The sequence below is a fragment of the Biomphalaria glabrata genome, unplaced genomic scaffold, assembly GCF_947242115.1.
Source record: "Biomphalaria glabrata unplaced genomic scaffold, xgBioGlab47.1 scaffold_20, whole genome shotgun sequence".
In the NCBI taxonomy this organism is placed as follows: domain Eukaryota; kingdom Metazoa; phylum Mollusca; class Gastropoda; family Planorbidae; genus Biomphalaria; species Biomphalaria glabrata.
The window spans coordinates 54,688-76,704 of NW_026602928.1; the positions used below are offsets into that span (position 1 = coordinate 54,688).

At 37.2% G+C, this 22,017-nt stretch overlaps 1 long non-coding RNA gene across 1 annotated transcript; it reads left to right on the forward strand.

The window, feature by feature from the left end:
- Positions 1 to 1,515: 1,515 nt before the first annotated feature.
- LOC129924124 (uncharacterized) lies at positions 1,516 to 11,387 on the forward strand. The gene is made up of 6 exons (XR_008776044.1): positions 1,516 to 1,670; positions 4,478 to 4,627; positions 5,607 to 5,691; positions 6,252 to 6,533; positions 7,127 to 7,236; positions 9,606 to 11,387. It is a non-coding gene; the product is annotated as an uncharacterized LOC129924124 (long non-coding RNA).
- Positions 11,388 to 22,017: the final 10,630 nt, after the last annotated feature.

Below are 22,017 nucleotides of genomic sequence, written 5' to 3' on the forward strand. Positions count from 1 at the left end.
GGAAAGTCAGAATGCAAGCGGTCGAGATTTGAGGAAGTTTACAACTTCAATCACTTGATCCAGAACAGACATCAAATATTTGAAGGCAAGAGCTTCTCTGTGGATCATGCAGTGAACATCTAATACATTTGGATTTTCTTGACGCACAAGAGTGAAGAATCCCTTTCTATTTCCCTGCATGGAAGGACAGCCATCGGTGCAAACGCTGACACAGTTTGTCTCCACTGTACTTTGAATAGCAAAATGTTTTCGTTCACCACTTAAAAATATCTTTGCCTTTGGTCGTAGTTGGTAAGTCTTTGCAAAATAAGAATTTGTTGACACATTTTTCATCCTTTATGAACTGAATAAAAGCTAACAACTGGGCTTTGCACTAATGTCAGTGGATTCATCCACTTGAAGGGACCACAACAGAGACAGTTCATCGTCAGTCATTTCGAAGTGTTCGAAGATTTGATCTTGTAAATCTGACAATAAGTCTTCAATTCTGCGCAAGATAGTACTATTTGACAAAGGAACTTTTTTAACTTTTTCGGCAGCATTGGGTCCAAGGATAGTTTCAACAACTATTGCTAAAGCTGGTGCAATGACTGATTCAGCCTCTGTGTGTTCTTTCTTGCATTTGCTAATAACTGAACAACCTTATAAATTGCAATTAATCCCTTTTCTGAAAGCTTTAGGTAGTTCGTAAGTTTCTTAGCTTGTTTATTTTGTTGAGCCCTGATGTTTTCGAAGTATTCCTTCAGTTGCGCTTTTACAGCTGGATGTTTTGTTTCCAAGTGTCTCTTCAATTTGCTTGGAACAAGTGCCTCATTCAACAGAGCTGAATTGCAGATCAGACAGAATGACAATGGAGAATCTTCAGGTCCTGAAGATATGAAACCATATCCGATGTAATCTTCTTTGTACCTTTGTTTGGTTCCATGCTTTTCATTGAACGCTTTCGCAGTTTCATTCTTACCAACATATTTCTCCATGGATAACAATGATTAAGGCTTAGTAATAATTTGTTATTTTTAGCATACACCTACAAAATTTACATGAAACACATCGCTTATTATTATCGTTACCAATATAAGAACTGCTGAGCGTCTGCTAAGGCGGCCTACATTTGAGTCATTATAATAATATATGTATAGTGGACAACTTCATAACCTGAAGAGCTAACACCCCTTTCCGTCATAATGTAGCAATCCACTACTATTACTGGTCGTTGCAAGCTGGGATGTCGTCACAAGGTAAAATAAAAATTTAATAGTAGGCAAACCTGTGTAACGCTGCACGTGTGGCATTCTGAAAACTCCTCGGCACACCTGCAAATCTTCGGCGGCACACAGTTTGAGAAACACTGCCCTAGACAATAATAAATATTGACTATTCAATCTGATTCTACATTTATGTCAAACAATATTTTGAATATAGTATAGATGTCTAGATATGCTAACTTAAATAGTTAGAATATAGATCCAGAATCTAGTCTAGATTAGTTATTAGTAGATCTAGATCTAATCTAGGTCTAACAATAAAATTGATTCGGAATACCTTGAACTCATCCTTTTTGATTGTGTAAGCACTTTCAGTAGAACAAGATTATAAGTGAAGAGATCATCTGGATAACACAAGGAGGGCAGCAAATCATTTTCTTTATTACGCTGGCTTGCTTTCAAAGTGTAAGAATTAATATTTGTTTCTGACTATATCATTCTTTGCTCGACTTATCCATCGTAAGTGCCTAAAAGCTTGTGTTGACTGTGCATAGAAACCAGATTTTTACCAACAATATGTCTGCCGTGCCCTGATCACATGACTATGTCTACCAACCTAAAGGTTCCTGATGTGATGGGGAAGGTAAAGGCGGCTGGTTGTTGTGCTGGCAACCTCATTAACTATGGGCCACAGAAACAGATGACCTTTACATCCTCAGCCCCCTAGATTGTAAGGTCTGAAAGGGGAACTTTACTTTGATTTACTTTAGTGGGAAAAAAAAAGTTTCTTCTTCCCTTTTTTATTCATTAAACACTGTTTTCTTTTCACTGAAGAACTTGTAGGACTACTTTTAGCCTAATCAATTTGATGGAGGCGTGGTGGCTGAGTGGTAAAGCTCTTGACTTCCATACTGGGGGTCCCTGCTATGAATCCTAGTGAAGACTGGGATTTCAAATTTCTGGATCTTTGGGCACCTCTGAGTCCACCCAGCTCTAATGCCCAATCCATGGTTCAACAAATTTAAAGATCTTACATGGCAGTATGAATAAAATGACAGTCTATAAAGTCAACTAAAAAAAAGTGAAATTGTACAAGATATATAATGGAAATATTAATTTGGAGCAAGTCACAACATTTTGAAATAGAAATGTACCAGCTACAACTCGCTAGATGCAGTGGATACAAAATCACAAAATTTTGAAATAGAAATGTACCAGCTACAACACGCTAGATGCAGTAGATACCAAATCACAACATTTTGAAATAGAAATGTACCAGCTACAACACACTAGATGAAATGGATACCAAATCACATCAGTGTAACTGGCAACTCATATGTAGACTTCTTGGACAACCAGGGAAGGCTAACACCAATCATCTAGCAGGCTGTGAGCTTCAATCAGCTAATTACATTTTGAAAAAGAAATTTACCAGCTACATCACTCTAGAACACAGGACTCTACAACATAGGATTCAGCAGTCAATTCTACAGAAAATAGACAAAGTAAAACAAAAACCTAACTCCAAACAATAAAAACAACAACCTTCAAAGCAATGGAAGAGATCATTTTTTCCCTGGTTTCTCTGGACAAAATAAGAGAAATAATAATCCTTACTCAGTTTACTAAAATGGAAACCTAAGAGAGCTTCCCACTCAAAACTTAAACCCACAAGTCTGGCACTCAAAATTAACTGAAAATACCTCATTTCATACGAGAATCTCAAACAAAGAAACACTGCTTATAAAATATAATTTATGAATTAGTTAAACAGTGCAATGACTCTCTTCCCTAGGACCTAAGCTCTCTTTCTGCTATAACCAAAAAAAAATCTTATCACAATCAGAAAGATCTCAAGGAAGAAACAATAACCAGTGGGTCAATTATACAGATGGCTCATCTCAAGAATCCACCGGTAACGGAGGAGATGTCTTATGCAATGAATGGCTCAATTGAGAAAGATTAGAAAAGTTAATAGCCACTGGCGATCTCTCAGACAGCCACTGAGCAGAAAGGGGAGTATTAGAACCAGCAGCTACCACACTAATCAACCATCCACCTGTAAACAGCCAGATTTTCTTTCTAAGGAATACCAAAAACATTTCTTTCCTATCTTTCAAAAAATCTGATGCCTCCTCTATCAAACAAGTCAAGACAGCTCTTATAAATCTCAACAATAATAGCAAAAAAACTGTTCTCCAATGGATCCCAGGCACACTTTCGTATAGAGGAGATGAACAAGCTGACACTGCCAAAATGGGAGAATAAGTAAGCAGTCTTAAATTCCATGGAAGGTGCAGTGGCTAAGCGGTAAAACACTTGGCTACTGAACTGGGGTGCAGGGTTCGAATTCTGGTAAGACTGGGGTTTTTAATTTCACGATCTTTGGGCGCCTCTGAGTCCACCTAGCTCTAATGGGTACCTGACATTAATTGGGGAAAAGTAATGACAGTTGGTCATTCTGCTGGCCACATGACACCCTCGTTAACAGTAGGCCACAGAAACAGATGAGCTTTACATCATCTGCCCTATAGACCACAAGGTCTGAAAGGGGTACTTTACTTTTTCTTTTCTTAAATTCCACTATATCCGGAAGAGAAAAAGAAAAAGAGAGTAGTATAAACCAAAAATATAACAGTTGTTGCTCAAACATCAGGATCAAGGATGCATGTTACATTCTATCAGGACACAGTCAATGAATTATTTTTCACCTTTGAATAGGGCACAACATAATGAGTTAACACTTATTCTGGATGTTGAAACCAGTGAAACATGCCTTGTAGAGTTCCTCCAAAGAACATATTGCCTTGTTTTATCGTGAGACCCAAACAAAATACTGGCCCCCAGCAGTCCTTTAGAATAAAAATTGTATGGAAAGCTGCCTGATCTGAAAAGAATGGAGTTCGTCTTCGATATATATATATATATATATATATATATATATATATATATATATATATATATATATATATATATATATATATATATATATATATATATATACAGGATGTAATATTTAAGTTAAACTTTTGTCACACAGTCTCATATTTGTTTATATTGACTTTAGTATTCACATTTATTCAAATAAAATAGCTGTATATATTCTACATTTATCCTTAAAATGTTGTGCACTGTTGGCCACTAGTTCAAATGTTTGCTGTGTTAAAGGCTATAACTAGGCCTACTCATGTGGCTCACATTGAGTTAAAATCAGACATTGTAATCCTTTTTGTGTGTGTCTACATCCTCTTATTGTTTATTTGTGTTTTCAGGTGGCGATTTTATTGTTTACCATGGAGTTGTCTACTTTTCAAATTTTACTGACCAAGTTTTTTACAGTGACTGATCCATCAGCAGTTTCCGAAGCAGTAACTGATATCTCAAAAAAATATTGCTTTTCTGATGGTGTCTAGTCACCTCAGGTAATCTTTCTCTTTTTCTTTTAATATGTAAAGAAAATTATATGTATGTATTTTTGTATATAGAAATGGATACTGTTTGTCTAAGGTGGATGTGTTTGACCATGGTGGATAAAACAGAGCTTGATCTTTGCAGAAGCTGTAGAACACCTTTCCACCATGGGAACCATAAATTTAAATGAAAGTGTTCAGATTTTATCCATGATCACCTGTCTAAAGATTTGAAGTATCACACTCAATGATCTATTTAAACAAATAAAAAGAAGTCTACTGTTTAACCGCAAATCTTAATGACATTTGTAAAGACCTTCACATAATCCCTGTTGGTTTTTATTATCTTTTTAATATGTTTAATTTGTTGATTTTTACTTGAAAAATGTGTAGTTTTGGATACTGGATAGACAACACACATACCCACATTCTCATTATAAAATAATTAGTTTCTACTTTTGGACATTATGACAAATAATATAATCCATTAGCTTTGTGGCAGTATTAAAATGCCCTCTAAAAAGGAACTTGATTCAAGAAACACAAGGAAGGGAAAAGAGAAATCTATTGTACATAAGTAAGAAGTAATGGGATGCAGTATGCACAGTGGATATTAATTAAAAAAAAGTAAAGTTTACCTTTCAGACCTTGCGATCTATGGAGCAAATGATGTCAAGGTTATGTTTCTATGGCTAGTGGTTAATGAGCAGGTCGTCATGTGTCCAGCACAATGACTAACCGCCTTAATTTTCACTACCTAAAATCATTTACCCATTAGAGTTGGGTGACTGAGGGGCACCCTAAAAATTCAAAATCCCAATCTTCATTTAGGTTCAAACCCAGGACCCCATTGTTTTCCTATGAGGTACACAAATCATTTAGCCGACAAAAAAATCAAAATATTGATATAGAAGCGAAATGAAAAATGACTGAGCTTTTGGCCCATGACTTTGAAATGTTAATATCTATGTAAACTTGTTTATGTTGGCAGAGGATCAACAGGATTTGTTCATTGAAAGACACTTGAAGGTGTAGGCAGTTAAAGCAAAAGGACTTCTTGCAATGTTTGTTTCAAGGTAATGTTTTATAGACATAACATTTACCATCCTTTTTATTTATGAAAGCAGTAAAAGAGTTTTTTTCTTTTCTGGGGGGGGGGGGGATTTTTGTGTAATTCTGTTTGTGGTAAAAAAAAAAAATAAAGTTCCCCTTTCCAATCTTGTGGTCTATAGGGCAGATGATGTAAAGGTCATCTGATTCTGTGGCCTATGGCTAACGAGGGTGTCATTAGGCCAACAAAATGACCAACCGCCTTTACTTTTTCCCCAACTAATGTCAGGTACCCATTAGAGCTGGGATTCATACCCTGGACCCCCGGTTCAGAAGCTAAGCGCCTTACCACTCAGCCACCGCACCTCTCTGTTTGTGGTAATCAGGCTATTTTATCTTGATAGGCTATAAATATAAGTGTAAAATATTTGTTAATGTGTATAAGATGCATGTCCAGATAAAGGTGCTACAACTGACCAAATTAAAAAAAAAATCATATGTAAAGATAAACTAAATCATGAATAGTGATGTGCCTTTAGAACTGTTTCATGGGAGTAAAACATCTAAAATCATTTTTTTTCCGCAGGACCAGACACAACAGAATTTGACAACATATGTATTGGAAGCTCAAAATCAGAAACTGAAATCTGCCCATGTGGAGTGTCACCAGAGAATGCTGACCATCTTCTCCAAAACTGCTCTCTTTACCAAGAGGCTGTACATGACGCTGGCCCCCAAACACCCCAATAGAAAGAAAACTATATGGAGAGTTCCCTGATTTGGAAACCACTGCGAAAATAATCTCATATACTGGTCCAGTCATCTGAATGCTCCAATAAAAAAATGAGAAGGAAGAAGAAAGAAGATTGTATGTACCATTTTTGTTTGTTTGAGGATGGGGAGAAAAGTGTTCTTAGAATTCAAACACCAAAAGTATGTGTCTTTATGAATTCAATGTAATTGATACTAGGCTTTTTGGGCTGAAAATAAAATGCAGGAAATTTTATTGGAAGTGCAGAAAAAAAAAAGAGTTTTTAGCCAAAATAAACACTGTATAGCCTGAGAACAAATCAGGGGGAAGAACCAAGGGTAATGCTAGTATACTATAGAAGTATCTTTTTTTATGCTTGAAACTTCATTGATGCATAACAGTGTCACAAACTGCTAGTTAATGTGATATGAAACATAATTTTTTTTTTTTTTGTTACACATATAATCACTCTAAAAAGATTATTTCTAAAATAGATAACTGTCTCTAGTAACCTGCTAGTGGACCATGACCAACCTTTTTCTATCTTGCTTTGTATGGTATAAACTTTCCTAGTTTTTACTTTATTTTGTTGTTCCAGTCATGTCAGTTATGCTATAGGCTACTTTTAATTGCATGTATAAGATAAAAATAGTGAAAACAAGAGTACATAACATTTTGTAAAGAAATTATTAATATTTTGCATTTTTTAGGGGAGCAACATGGCTATTGAAAAGCAGAGACCATACAAACCTCATTAGATGAAGAGTTTTATTTTGTTGGTAAAGTCCTTGGTTTTGAGCCAGCAGAGAAACATAGAAAGGTAATTTGTCAACATTTCAGATTTATCACTAAGAGAAAAGCAGAAAAGCTTTGATGGGCAGCATCTCTGTTGACCCAATGATCCATCCAACTTATGGAACAAGTGATGGTGAAGATGTTCATTACAGTGCTAATGTCTGGGAACACTGAATGACTTACATTTTTAGTTCATGCTTTTCAAAATTTGGTGATGAAAGCTGAATTGAAGCCTTCATCTCTGGCCAATAGTCATGCTGTTTATTATTGCTGGTATTATTATTGCTTTTGATTAGCACAACTTCCATGCTCCTATAGCAAGCACAGTGCATTCTGGGTCAATATCTTTTGTTGACATATGAGGGGATATGGAGGATATCTGTGAGTCCTTCCTTTAGGTTCTTAGCAAGCACAACTTCCATGCTCCTATAGCAAGCACAGTGCATTCTGGGTCAATATCTTTTGTTGACATATGGGGGGGGGGGGGGGAGGATATCTGTGAGTCCTTCCTTTAGGTTCTTAGCAAGCACAACTTCCATGCTCCTATAGCAAGCACAGTGCATTCTGGTTCAATATCTTTTGTTGACATATGAGGGGATATGGAGGATATCTGTGAGTCCTTCCTTTAGGTTCTTAGCAAGCACAACTTCCATGCTCCTATAGCAAGCACAGTGCATTCTGGGTCAATATCTTTTGTAAACATAAGAGGGGGGGGGAGGATATCTGTAAGTCCTTCCTTTAGGCTCTCAGCAAGCAAATCAAATCCATTAAAAATACATAGTTTACATTGTGATTTCAATTTAAGCTCTCCTCACTTAGATAGTCAAGCAGTTTATAGCTTAGCATTTATACATTCAGTTTACAGCTTAGCATTTATTTATTTGGTTTAAAGCTTAGCCATTCTACATTTATTTTATAGCTTAGCATTTATACATTCAGTTTATAGCTTAGAATTTATTTATTTGGTTTAAAGCTTAGCTTTTATACATTTATTTTATAGCTAAGCATTTATACATTCAGTTTATAGCTAAGTCTTTATAGCCTTTATACATTTATTTAATAGCTTAGCATTTATACATTCAGTTTATGGCTTAGAATTTATTTACTCAGTTTATAGCTTAGCCTTTATACATTCAGTCTATAGCTTAACATTTATACATTATCTGATCACCAAATATTTATTCTTTCAGCTCTGTTTATAGCTTATAATTTATTTATTCAGTTTATAGCTTAGCCTTTATTTACATTTATTTTATCTTCTTATCTTATCTTATATAATACAGACGTTACTTCAAAAAAGAAGATGATTACGTCCTACGCGTCATGCATTTAGTCATACATATTAACCAATGACTTAAACTCTGCCAAGTCACTGGTTTTCCTGGCTAGCTCAGGCAACCCATTCCATGCTCTAATAGCACTAGGGAAGAAGTAGTATTTGTACAAATTTGTCCTAGCATATGGGGCGAGGAATGTGCCTTTATCTTTGTGTCTTTCAGCGTATTTTATTAAATTCTGTTTTTGTATTTGAAGATTATGGTTCAGTGTTTTATGTATAATTGCTACTTTACTTTTGAGTCTTCTGTCCTGAAGGCTTTCTAAATTTAGTGATTTTACTAAAGGTGTTACTCTAGTCAAATGTGAATATTCGTTTGTTATGAATCTCACTGCTCTATTTTGTGTCTGTTCCAGTTTCTTAATGTTTTCTTGAGTTGAGTGGTCCCAAACGGAGGATGCATATTCTATTATTGGCCTAACCAAGGTTAAAAAACATTTTAGTTTTATGTTCTTATTTGATTTATAGAAATTTCTTTTAATAAATCCTAATGCTTTGTTTGATTTTTTTTATAGTTTCATCAATATGTGGATTCCATGACAATTTTTTCATTTATTATAACACCTAGGTATTTTGTGTTTTTAGTCTGTGTTACTGGTTTGCCATGAATAAGATAAGTGGAATTAATTTGTTTTAGTTTTTTTGTTACTCTTAACAACTGACATTTTTCTGGGTGGAAAGACAAGCTCCAATTTGATTCCCATTTCTGTAATTCATCTAATTCTCTTTGTAAAATATCTGTGTCTTGTGTTGTTTTTATTGTTCTTTATATTATGCAATCGTCTGCAAATAATCTGACTTTTGTTCCTGAAGTAATGCAATTTGGTAAATCATTTATACATTCAGATTATAGCTGAGAATTTACTTATTCAGTTTATAGCCTAGCATTTATACATTCAGTTTATAGCTTAGAATTTACTTATTCAGCTTATGACTTAGCATTTATACATTAAGTTTATCACTTAGAATTGTACTCAGTTTATAGCTTAGCCTTTATACATTCAGTTTATAGCTTAACATTTATACATTATCTGATCAACAAATATTTATTCTTTCAGCTCTATTTTGACAATATATAAAGAGTGACTTTAGCTCAACTCCTCACCAAGCTTTACAGTCTGTGACATTTTTTTGGTAAAACTTTTAATCAGATTTATGTGTGTATACTTAATTATGTTAACTACATTTATCAAGAATACTCAATTCATAAAAAGAAGCTGCTTTAAAGGATTAAAGATAACATTGACCCTTTTGAGAAAACAAATTTAAACACAAGATTTTGAATTAATTTTGTAATTCTTTTATATTTTTTTTTCTGAAAGCCACATAACGACACAAGTATTTATTCAAGGTTTTGAATGTATGGTATACTGTTAGGTTTAGTATTGAGTCATTCAGTAAATTGTTTTTGTTTTGTGGTTTTTATAAATATATAAATGGAAGTTTATATAATGTGTTATGCTTATATGTATGATTTTTTTTACTGATCTAAAGAAAGAAACTTGAGGATTTTAATTTTTATTCTTTTTGAAACATGTAAGGAATATTAGAACATTGGTTGGCAACATTATTAGTGTAAAAATGTATTTCACTTGGTAGTCAAGAATGCTTATAACTGAGATGACATCACTAATTGTGGTTAACAAGGGTGCCATGTTGTCAGCACAATAACCAGCCGCCTTTACTTTTTCCTAACTCGTATAATAATAATAATAATCTTTATTATCCTTAAGGTAATTTGTCTTACAATTTGTGCATTACACCAAACAAAAAACATTATAAAGAAACCAAAATGTACATTCACACCAGACTCACTCATAATTTACATGTGACAAAGTTTATACCAGATTGTTCTTATTTAATGATTTGATTGCCAGGGGAACAAAAGAGTGTTTGTGTCTGTTTGTCTTTGCTATCGGTGTCTTGTATCTCTTTTGTGATGGTAAAATCACAAAATCCTGACACAAAGGGTGATTCTTTATTTCGAGGATCTTGTTAGCTTTTTTATAGATGTTTGTCTCAAACAACTGCCCAAATGGGGTTTGTTTTTTGCCAATGATTTTGCCAGCAGCATTTAGGATTCTATGAAATTACCCATTAGAGCTGGGTGGACTCGAAGGCACCATAAAGATCCCAAAATTAAAAATACCCGTCTTCACCAGGATTTGAACCCAGGGTCCTCCTGTTTGGAAGTCAAGTGCTTTACCACTCAGCCACATGCCTCCGTTAAAGGCTAGATTTTGTGACAATTATTTTTAGGAGAGAGAATGATGTATGCACAAAGTTGTAGTTTTTTTTTATTAAATTTATTTGTATTTAACCACTGACTTATTAATCTCTGAATTGTCAAATTTAAGTTTGTAATCAGTTAGTGTTGACCTTGGCTTGATAGGCTAAAAGGATTAACAATAATAATAATAATAATTATAGCTTGTATGTAGTGCTACTTTCATGCTTACAGCATGCTCAGAGTGCTGTGTTCCAATCTTATGTGTGGACCAATAGGGGGGGGGATTTGGGAGAGGGTTTTCCATGCTGCCTTTGGGTACTCAGTAAACAGAACTCTGCTTGAGTCGTGTGTTGAACCTAGAGTCACCTTGATAGGTAGCCGAGCCAAGCCAAGTTCAAGCATACTTAGCCTCTTGACCACGCCTCCACATTGAAATTAAATTGTAAATGTTAAATATTTTTAAAAATTTAATACAGAATTTGATATTTATGAAATATTTAATACAGAATTTGATATTGATGAAAACTTTAATACAGAATTTGATATTGATTTCAAAAAATAATACAGAATTTGATATTGATACCTGATACCATTTCATTTGTGTGTGTGTGTGTTTCCAATAATAAAAAAATTAAAAAAAATAATACAGAATTTGATATTGATACCATTTCATTTGTGTGTGTGTGTGTTTCCAATAATATTTCTATGAATGTACAATTTATTCTCTAGATAAAGATTCATTTTCTGTTTTGTAAGGCAGCTCTCAATCCTCAGTGTTATGAACATAATGATAACTGAGTCGAAAACCATGCCAGTTTAGTCTGGCTTTAATACACTGAATGAATACACAACACACATTTTGTGAACACATTCTTACGGACGAGTTACAATCACATGTAAACATAAGAACGAAAACCGATACAGCATATAATTTTCATAAGTGAAATTCTAAATTTACTGAACTAAACAGACTTCTAATTCAAAAACAGACTTCAGCTTCACAGAACAGACTTCTACTTCACAGAACATTCTACTTCACAGAACAGACTTCTATTTCACAGAACATTCTACTTCACAGAACAGACTTCTACTTCACAGAACATTCTACTTCACAGAACATTCTACTTCACAGAACATTCTACTTCACAGAACATTCTACTTCACAGAACAGACTTCTACTTCACAGAATATTCTACTTCACAGAACAGACTTCTACTTCACAGAACAGACTTCTACTTCACAGAACAGACTTCTACTTCACAGAATATTCTACTTCACAGAACAGACTTCTACTTCACAGAACATTCTACTTCACAGAACAGACTTCTACTTCACAGAATATTCTACTTCACAGAACAGACTTCTACTTCACAGAACATTCTACTTCACAGAACAGACTTCTACTTCACAGAATATTCTACTTCACAGAACAGACTTCTACTTCACAGAACATTCTACTTCACAGAACAGACTTCTACAGAACATTCTACTTCACAGAACAGACTTCTACTTCACAGAACATTCTACTTCACAGAACAGACTTCTACTTCACAGAATATTCTACTTCACAGAACAGACTTCTACTTCACAGAACATTCTACTTCACAGAACAGACTTCTACTTCACAGAACAGACTTCTGTTTCACAGAACAGGCAAGGATAATAGAAGAAGAGATGTTAGTTTGTTAGTTCAACACTTTCAATGAAATTTAAGCCTCTTGTGTAGACATGTATGGAAAGGATTTTTTTATTTTTACTTCAAGAAATCTAAAATTTCCTAATATAGAGTTGCCTGACTGCTATAGGCTTTGCACTGTCATCACTGCCCACTTCCATCCCTGTGTCTTATATTGCTTTGCACTGTCATCACTGCCCACTTCCCTCCCCTGTGTCTTGTAAATGCTTTGCACTGTCATCACTGCCCACTTCCCTCCCCTGTGTCTTGTAAATGCTTTGCACTGTCATCACTGCCCACTTCCCTCCCTGTGGCTTGCAGATGCTTTGCACTGTCATCACTGCCCACTTCCATCCCTGTATCTTGAAAATGCTTTACACTGTCATCATTGCCTACTTCCATCCCTGTCTTGTAAATGCTTTGCACTGTCATCACTGCCCACTTCCCTCCCCTGTGTCTTGCAGATGCTTTGCACTGTCATCACTGCCCACTTCCCTCCCCTGTGTCTTGTAAATGCTTTGCACTGTCATCACTGCCCACTTCCCTCCCCTGTGTCTTGTAAATGCTTTGCACTGTCATCACTGCCCACTTCCCTCCCCTGTGTCTTGTAAATGCTTTGCACTGTCATCACTGCCCACTTCCCTCCCCTGTGGCTTGTAAATACTTTGCACTGTCATCACTGCCCATTTCCCTCCCCTGTGTCTTGTAAATACTTTGCACTGTCATCACTGCCCACTTCCATCCCTGTGGCTTGCAGATACTTTGCACTGTCATCACTGCCCACTTCCCTCCCCTGTGGCTTGTAAATGCTTTGCACTGTCATCACTGCCCACTTCCCTCCCCTGTGTCTTGTAAATGCTTTGCACTGTCATCACTGCCCACTTCCCTCCCCTGTGTCTTGTAAATGCTTTGCACTGTCATCACTGCCCACTTCCCTCCCCTGTGTCTTGTAAATGCTTTGCACTGTCATCACTGCCCACTTCCCTCCCCTGTGTCTTGTAAATGCTTTGCACTGTCATCACTGCCCACTTCCCTCCCCTGTGGCTTGCAGATACTTTGCACTGTCATCACTGCCCACTTCCCTTCCCTGTGGCTTGCAGATACTTTGCACTGTCATCACTGCCCACTTCCCTCCCCTGTGTCTTGTAAATGCTTTGCACTGTCATCACTGCCCACTTCCCTCCCCTGTGGCTTGTAAATGCTTTGTAATATGTGCTAGGACATTATAATGTTGATTACTGGAGGTACATGTGATACTTCTAAAACATTTATTTTGAAAGCCTACTGTTAGACTATTGTTGGAACTCAAAAAGAAAATATTGAAATATTACACAAAGTTGTATATTTGATTCTTAATTGAAGCATGTCTTTTCAGTAGACTAGTGACACTTTGGCTACCTGAAGACCTATTACATTTTCCAAGTTCTTGGCTTAGTGCATTGGTACTATAAGATAATAGTCTTGGACATTAAATTTCTTTTTTTTAGAATTACAATAATAAAAGGGGGACTGCAGAGGAAAAAAAGTTTAAAATTTAATGATAAAACATGATGTTACGCAACATTTAATGAAACAAAATATGTGTACGACATGAATGTACAATACTAATTAAAGGTCATTATATGTTTGCCTTTATCATTTAACGTTTGATTCCACTTGTGTTAATACACCTCATTTTTATGCAAGCAAATCTACACAACCACTAAAATACTTATTGGCATCTACGTTATTTATCAGATAACTGTAAGTTTAATTTTTAAAAACTTCGAATAAAGAAGAGGTATGTAAATCTTATCTTATAAAATATAGACGTTACTTCAAAAAAGAAAATGATTACATCCTACGCGTCCTAAAAGTAGTAAAAACTAATACAGAAAACAGTGAAGTCAAGATTTGTCCATCTTTAAATTTGTTCTAAATTCAGAAAATATTTGTAACAAAAATGTTATTGATACCGGTACTGTTTTTTTTTAATGGTAAACCTTCGTCCTCTCAAAATAAAAACGACTGTTGCTAAAGACGGATTAGTTGCAACAAGTGACGCCAGTTTTTTTAAGGTCATGTAAATTTCTAACACATGTCATGGGCCGGATGAGCGCCAAAATTTATCGAGTCTTCAACACACATTGTAACATTCGTTTCAAGAGGATGAATAGCACCATGTCACGAGCCGGATATGACGTCACGAGCCGGATATGACGTCACGAGCTGGATATGACTAGTAGTTTGGACATCTCCGGTCAGTAATACATTGTTACATATAAATGGTGGTCTCTGTACTCCCATATGGTGGTGAAAGTTGGACACTGAACGCTGAGGCCGAAAGAAGAATTCAAACTTTTGAGAGTAAATGAGTTTGTTTTTTAACTAGTCTGGCTGGCAAAAAGGATGAACTTCTCAATACTGTGAATAGACGAAAGCTGAGCAAGTTCGGTTCAATTGTTTGTTGTTTGTAAAATGTTTTACATGTTTCGGATGTTCCTTCAGAGTTGAATATAGTTTACTTCCTAGTCCAAACCTCCCGCAGGACGACGGGGGATGGGAGCGGGCAGAGTTTGAACCCTCGACCGTCGATAAATCCGAACGACAGTCCAGCGCGCAAACCGCACGACCAGGCAGCCATCCAATTGTAGTTGCCTGTCAAAAGTCATCCTTCAAGGTACACTGAAGGGAGCACAAAGAACGGGTCGTCCAAAGAAAAGTTGGCAGGACTATGTGAACGGCCTCTCTCTTGACATCCTGCTAAGAACAGCTGCTTACCGGTTCGGTCCAATTGTAATTGGCTAACTGTCAAAAGTCATCCTTCAAGGTACACTGAAGGGAGCACAAAGAACTGGTCGTCCAAAGAAAAGTTGGCAGGACTATGTGAACGGCCTTGACATCTTGCTAAGAACATCCGGGGAAGTGGAAGGGATTAGGTGAAGTGACATGTCCAACCCTACGTCAATAGTCAAAGGGACGGAAGAAATGCCAGAGATTGTTCGTATTGGTTGTCTGCTTGTTCATGTGGTATTCTATTTAAACTGTCGCCTCGATGGTCAAGGTTCGAACCCTACCCACCTCCACCCCCCCCCACAGTCCCGTTGGATGTTTATGCTAGGATGTAAATAAAAACAAAATGTTCTTCGTGCTGTACAGTCAACATTCAGACATTAACAACTGAGATGCTTTGAACTAATCAACAAAGTCCAATGACTCATTAGATCAACAATATAGGTCAGGCTTTGCATATAGTCCACACTGTGGCACATCTGACCTGTCAACCAGTCATTAACACTGATGGAGTCGTGTCTAATATAATATAAATAAATAATAGGTCTGGTTGGGAGATTTGTCAACAATTTTTACTCTTCCCCAATTGTGAAAACCATTGCAACGCAGACGACCGCATGCCAAAGGCGATGAAGAGAGTAGATTAGATTTGTCGTCGAGGGGCGGACTGGGCTCTAGGTCGGCAGCCAGTCTAGGAGATAGAAACTCCAAAATAAAGCCTACAGCCCTTTTGATGTCTACAGCTAAAATAAAGTTACAGCCCTTTTGATGTCTACAGCTAAAATAAAGTTACAGACCTTTTGATGTCTACAGCTAAAATAAAGCCTACAGCCCTTTTGATGTCTACAGCTAAAATAAAGCCTACAGCCCTTTTGATGTCTACAGCTAAAATAAAGTTACAGACCTTTTGATGTCTACAGCTAAAATAAAGCCTACAGCCCTTTTGATGTCTACAGCTAAAATAAAGCCTACAGCCCTTTTGATGTCTACAGCTATCTCGGACTACTGAGCCACTGTGGTCGACCTAAAGAAGGGTTTTGGTCTGTGCACTCCGTATTCCACTACAAATAGACAGTGCAGGCTGGATGCCTTGCAGTGTGTCTCGAATCACCCCGAGTACCGAATCATCTTTGGTGATTGTAATGGAAGACTGCGTAAAAGAGGTGCCTTATGCACTATAAAGATCAACTCAGGCGCCATTTCACCCTCAAGGGCGTAGAGGAAAGTAGCTGGCAGCAGATGGCCTCTGTGAGAGACGGAGAGCTCCCACAAAGGTTACGGGACTCATATTTGAGCCCTTATGGAAGACAGGCGCAGAAGACGGAAAGAAAATTTAAATAGACCGCCGGCGGATAACGGCTTTGTCTGCACGAGATGCGGAGAAACATGTAGGTCGCAACTGAATTTCCGCAGTCATGTGAAATACTGTACTCATCCTTAATCTTTGGAATAGAAGACATGGACATTGTTATTAAACTCGTAGAAAGGGGGGGGGGGCGGACGAAATAGCCGAAAACTTTTTCTTGTTAATTGAAAACATTTTTAGTCGATTGATACGTTAAGAAGGTCTACACTTTTTTAGTTTTAAAGACATTATTATTTGCACGAAGTCATAGCTAAAGTAAACATTGCTTTAAAATAATTACTTACAAAATTGTTGCATTACTAGTACGGTATTAGAATGTCTTTTGTTCAATGTACCCATACATACAGACTACTCGATTTCTTTGTCACACACTTTTATTTCTGTGTGGAGACCCACAAGCGTGTTCTTCAACCCGGACCCACGCTAGCTACGCCACTGCATTGCATATTATTCTTACAATCAAAGACTGTTGGCTTGTGTAGTCCCCGATCTAGCACTATATTTTTTTTTTAGTAACGCGTGGGAAGACTAAAGCAGGGGTGGACTGGGTATCAAAATCGGCCTGGGCATTTCTATATCACCCGGCCCATAAATTGTATATTATATGATGCGACCCTTATCTTATAAAATACAGACGTGATTTCAAAAAATAAGATGCTTACTGTTGTCCTACCGGCCCATTAGGATACCGGCCCACCGGGGATTTGCCCGAATGCCCATATAGCCAGTCCGCCCCTGGACTAAAGCTAGAAAAGTCTCTATGGTGTTTGTTTGAACCATCACTTGACATCACGTTTGCTTTACACACGTGCTTAACCCGACATAAACAATACAAAAACTTGACAACTCCATTGGACCTCATTCACCAATCGTAAACAAACAACATTTAGCCACGTGATAATATTGATAAAACAATGAAAAAAAAACGTATCACGTGACAGCCTTTATGGATTGCGTAATTTGTATAGAAGAGATAGAGAGGCTAAATGAGAAGCTACTTTAATACTATAGCTTTATGCTCTAACGAATGTAATATATTACATCCAAATACTGTACAATTAACCCTTTACCGTTGTACTCAACTTGAACTGAACTCTGTCTCGACTGTCCCGGACATACACCTTTCGATGTAGGGGTCAGGGAAGTCACGTCCGTACTGACACTCTGGACTCCCTGCGTCGCACTGTCTTGCTGTGGATTAACAGTACCCGACTGAGGCGTCTTAACTCTGACACAATGTAAAGGAAATGTCGTTCAACGATTGTCACAGGCCAACGCTAGACAAGTGCAAAATAAAAAGTCGCATCGACCGATAACTATGATACTTTTTAACTCTTTCTCTCCAAATGGATGCTGCCAACGTTGATTTGACTCCCATTAAAACTAAATTGATTTTTTGATTTATAAACTTTAATTTGTGTTGTGTACAAAGAGCATGCCCGCTCCTATAATTCAATAACAAATATAGGCTAACATTTTCTGATAACATACAAAAAAATATTGAAGTTAAATCATAGCAGGATAGTGAATTACAAATGAGGGGAAAGAATAATAGGCCTACTATCGGAGCGAGAAAAATAATTACGGAGAGAAAGAGTTAAGAGCTATAAAATTTTATTTTTAAAGCCAATGATAGTCATGTTTCATCAATACAATTTCAATTTATATATATATATATATATATATATTTATTTATTCGGCCTTCTTTCTGTCCTCTTTTAGACGTAAAAGCCTAGGGGTGACTGCATGCTTAGGGGAGCTGAAGCGCTGTAAAGGCCTATCGGGTGCCATGATGATGTTCGCCTTCACTAGCTTAGATGAAAACAGGGAACAGGCCGCTGGAGAGAAATTAGAGTCCCAAAGAAAAGCCCCTTCCAATGGCATGCACGGAGGACGAAAAAATAACTTAGGCCTACATAGACCCCAGTTCGAATTAAGTCTTTGTCTGCACCGGGTGGAGCCAGGGCCGGATTTAAGTACGTGGAGGCCCCAGGGCAAGATTTTGTGGAAGCCCCTACAATTTTTCAAAAGCTTTAAGATCCACTTATGAATGATTATATCTAAAAGCATGTTATATTTTAGATATTTTAGAAGAAAGAAACAGTTCTAATAAATTTAATCTCACTTTCCCTTTAAACAATAATTAATATGTATATTTTAGTTTTAATAAGACCAGCAGCAATGTATGGAAGTGAGACCTGGACACTGACAAAGACATCTGAAAATTTACTTAACACTTGGGAAAGAAAAATTCTTAGGAAAATCTATGGTGCCATACAGGATGAAACAGGGTGGAGGACACGCACTAACCATGAGTTATATCAATTATATGAAGACCCACCAATAGTGAACGAAATAAAAAAGAACAGACTACGTTTGGCAGGTCACATTGAAAGAATGTCAGACAACAGAGGGGCGAAAATTGTATACAGGCAAAAACCAAAAGGCAGGCGACCCAAAGGCAGACCCCGAATGCGATGGATAGATGACGTGGAAGCAGATCTGAAGCAGCTTGGGGTTAGGGCGTGGAGACGAAAGGCCCAGGAGAGATCTGAATGGAAGGATGTGTTAAAGCAGGCCAGAGCCCTCCATGGGCTGTAGCGCCACTGTGATGGATGGATGGATATTTTAGTTTTAAAAGTGTAGGCCTATAATTTTTCAGTTTTTGGAGTGAAAAGCCCTTGGAAGACTCACTGGCGAAAACCCGGAGATGCACCGGCCAAACTGGTGAAAGCGCCTTAAAAAGATAACCCGAGAGCTTTAGGCAAACGAAACAATCTATCTATATATAAGGCAACATTTAACAAGGTGGACGCGTTGAAAATCAACAAAAATTTAGTGTGAATGACATAATAACAAATATCAATGCATTAAATCAGGAAAGTCAGAGGCGTAGCTAGGAATTTTCCATTGTTTGGGGTTCCGGGGGGCTTGACCTCTTTGGGGGCCCCTGCATTTTGCGTAATATTTATTTTTTAATGTAAAAGAACCCACTAATTTGGGGGCCCCCTCAAGTGAGGTCCGGGGGGATTTTCAAATTCTCCCCCCTCCTTCTCATCCCACTCTAGCTACGCCACAGGGGACAGGAGACATCCAGCCGGAAGAAAACGATTTATGACTTAATAAGGTGGACAACTCACGAATAGAGAGACAATAGGATGAAACACAGTTGTCTCCGTTGAACTAATACGAAATGATAGAGAGCATGCTTAACACTCCTGCAGGACTATAATGAGACACGGCTGTAGTGTAAACGAAAATTCGTAAAAATGGAAAAGACTGAAATATATATTGTGGCAAGAAGCTTATTCAAAATCGAGGTCAATTAGTTTACTTTGTGCAGAACCAGAGTCCTTACCTGTCTACGATCTATTGGCATATCAATAATAATAATAATAATAATAATAACATTCTCGTTGCCTGTCAGAGGGCGGTACTTCTGCAGACCTGCCACATCACCAGAAAATTCCTCGGTGGTAACTGATAAAGGGACTACGATGAATTTTGTTTCTCTTTAGCGAAACTCGACCCTGGCAGCGCCAGGGAATGACTACTCGTTCATTTCTAACATAATAATAGTCTTTATTGTCCGTAAGGAAATTTGTCTTACAATTTGTGCATTACACCAAACAAAAAAACATTATAACTATAAGAAACCAAAGTGTACATTCACACCCAGACTCACTCATAATTTACATGTGACAAAGTTTATACCAGATTGTTCTTATTTAATGATTTGATTGCCAGGGGATGACGAGAATAATGTACACAAAGGGCTTTCTATTAGAGAAAACTACAAAACATTGCAACACAAGAGACAGTGAAGTGTTGCAGTAATGCAGCTAATTTTTCTTGTATATATATATCACATAATCTTTGATGCTCTCGCTGAGAGCATAAGTTCCGAGTCAGACTGTAACAAGAGAAAGATAGCCATATAAGTAATAATTACTTTAGAATTCCTTAGATAGGACAATTTTAAATTGAATTAAAAACGTCAACAAATTGGACAGAACACAAATCTTGTAGGTAAACGTTGTTCTTTGATGAGTGTTACTGGTTAAACGTCAGAGTTACTAGTTGAACGCCAGTTACTGGATAAACGTCATTTACTAGTTGAACGCCAGTTACTGGATAAACGTCAGAGTTACTAGTTGAACGCCAGTTACTGGATAAACGTCAGAGTTACTAGTTGAAGGCCAGTTACTGGATAAACGTCAGTTACTAGTTGAACGCCAGTTACTGGATAAACGTCAGAGTTACTAGTTGAACGCACGTTACTGGATAAACGTCAGTTACTAGTTGAACGCCAGTTACTGGATAAACGTCAGTTACTAGTTGAAGGCCAGTTACTGGATAAACGTCAGTTACTAGTTGAAGGCCAGTTACTGCATAAACGTCAGTTACTAGTTGAAGGCCAGTTACTGGATAAACGTCAGTTACTAGTTGAAGGCCAGTTACTGGATAAACGTCAGTTACTAGTTGAAGGCCAGTTACTGGATAAACGTCAGTTACTAGTTGAACGCACGTTACTGGATAAACGTCAGTTACTAGTTGAACGCACGTTACTGGATAAACGTCAGTTTCTTGTTGAAGGCCAGTTACTGGATAAACGTCAGTTACTAGTTGAAGGCCAGTTACTGGATAAACGTCAGTTACTAGTTGAACGCACGTTACAGGATAAACGTCAGTTACTTGTTGAAGGCCAGTTACTGGATAAACGTCAGTTACTAGTTGAGGGCCAGTTACTGGATAAACGTCAGAGTTACTAGTTGAAGGCCAGTTACTGGATAAACGTCAGTTACTAGTTGAACGCCAGTTACTGGATAAACGTCAGTTACTAGTTGAACGCCAGTTACTGGATAAACGTCAGTTACTAGATGAACGCCAGTTACTGGATAAACGTCAGTTACTAGTTGAACGCCAGTTACTGGATAAAAGTCAGTTACTAGTTGAACGCCAGTTACTGGTTAAACGTCAGTTACTAGTTGAACGCCAGTTACTGGATAAACGTCAGTTACTAGTTGAACGCCAGTTACTGGTTAAACGTCAGTTACTAGTTGAACGCCAGTTACTGGTTAAACGTCAGTTACTAGTTGAACGCCAGTTACTGGTTAAACGTAAGTTACTAGTTGAACGCCAGTTACTGGTTCAACGTCAGTTACTAGTTGAACGCCAGTTACTGGTTAAACGTCAGTTACTAGATGAACGCCAGTTACTGGTTAAACGTCAGAGTTACTTGTTGAACGCCAGTTACTGGTTAAACAGCAGATTTTGTTCACTTCTAGGAAGACAAACATTGGGCCTTATCATTTCGAGGCCTCATGCTATCTATCTATCTATCTATCTATCTATCTATCTATCAATCTATCTATCTATATCTATCAATCTATCTATCTATCTATCTATCTATCTATCTATCTATCT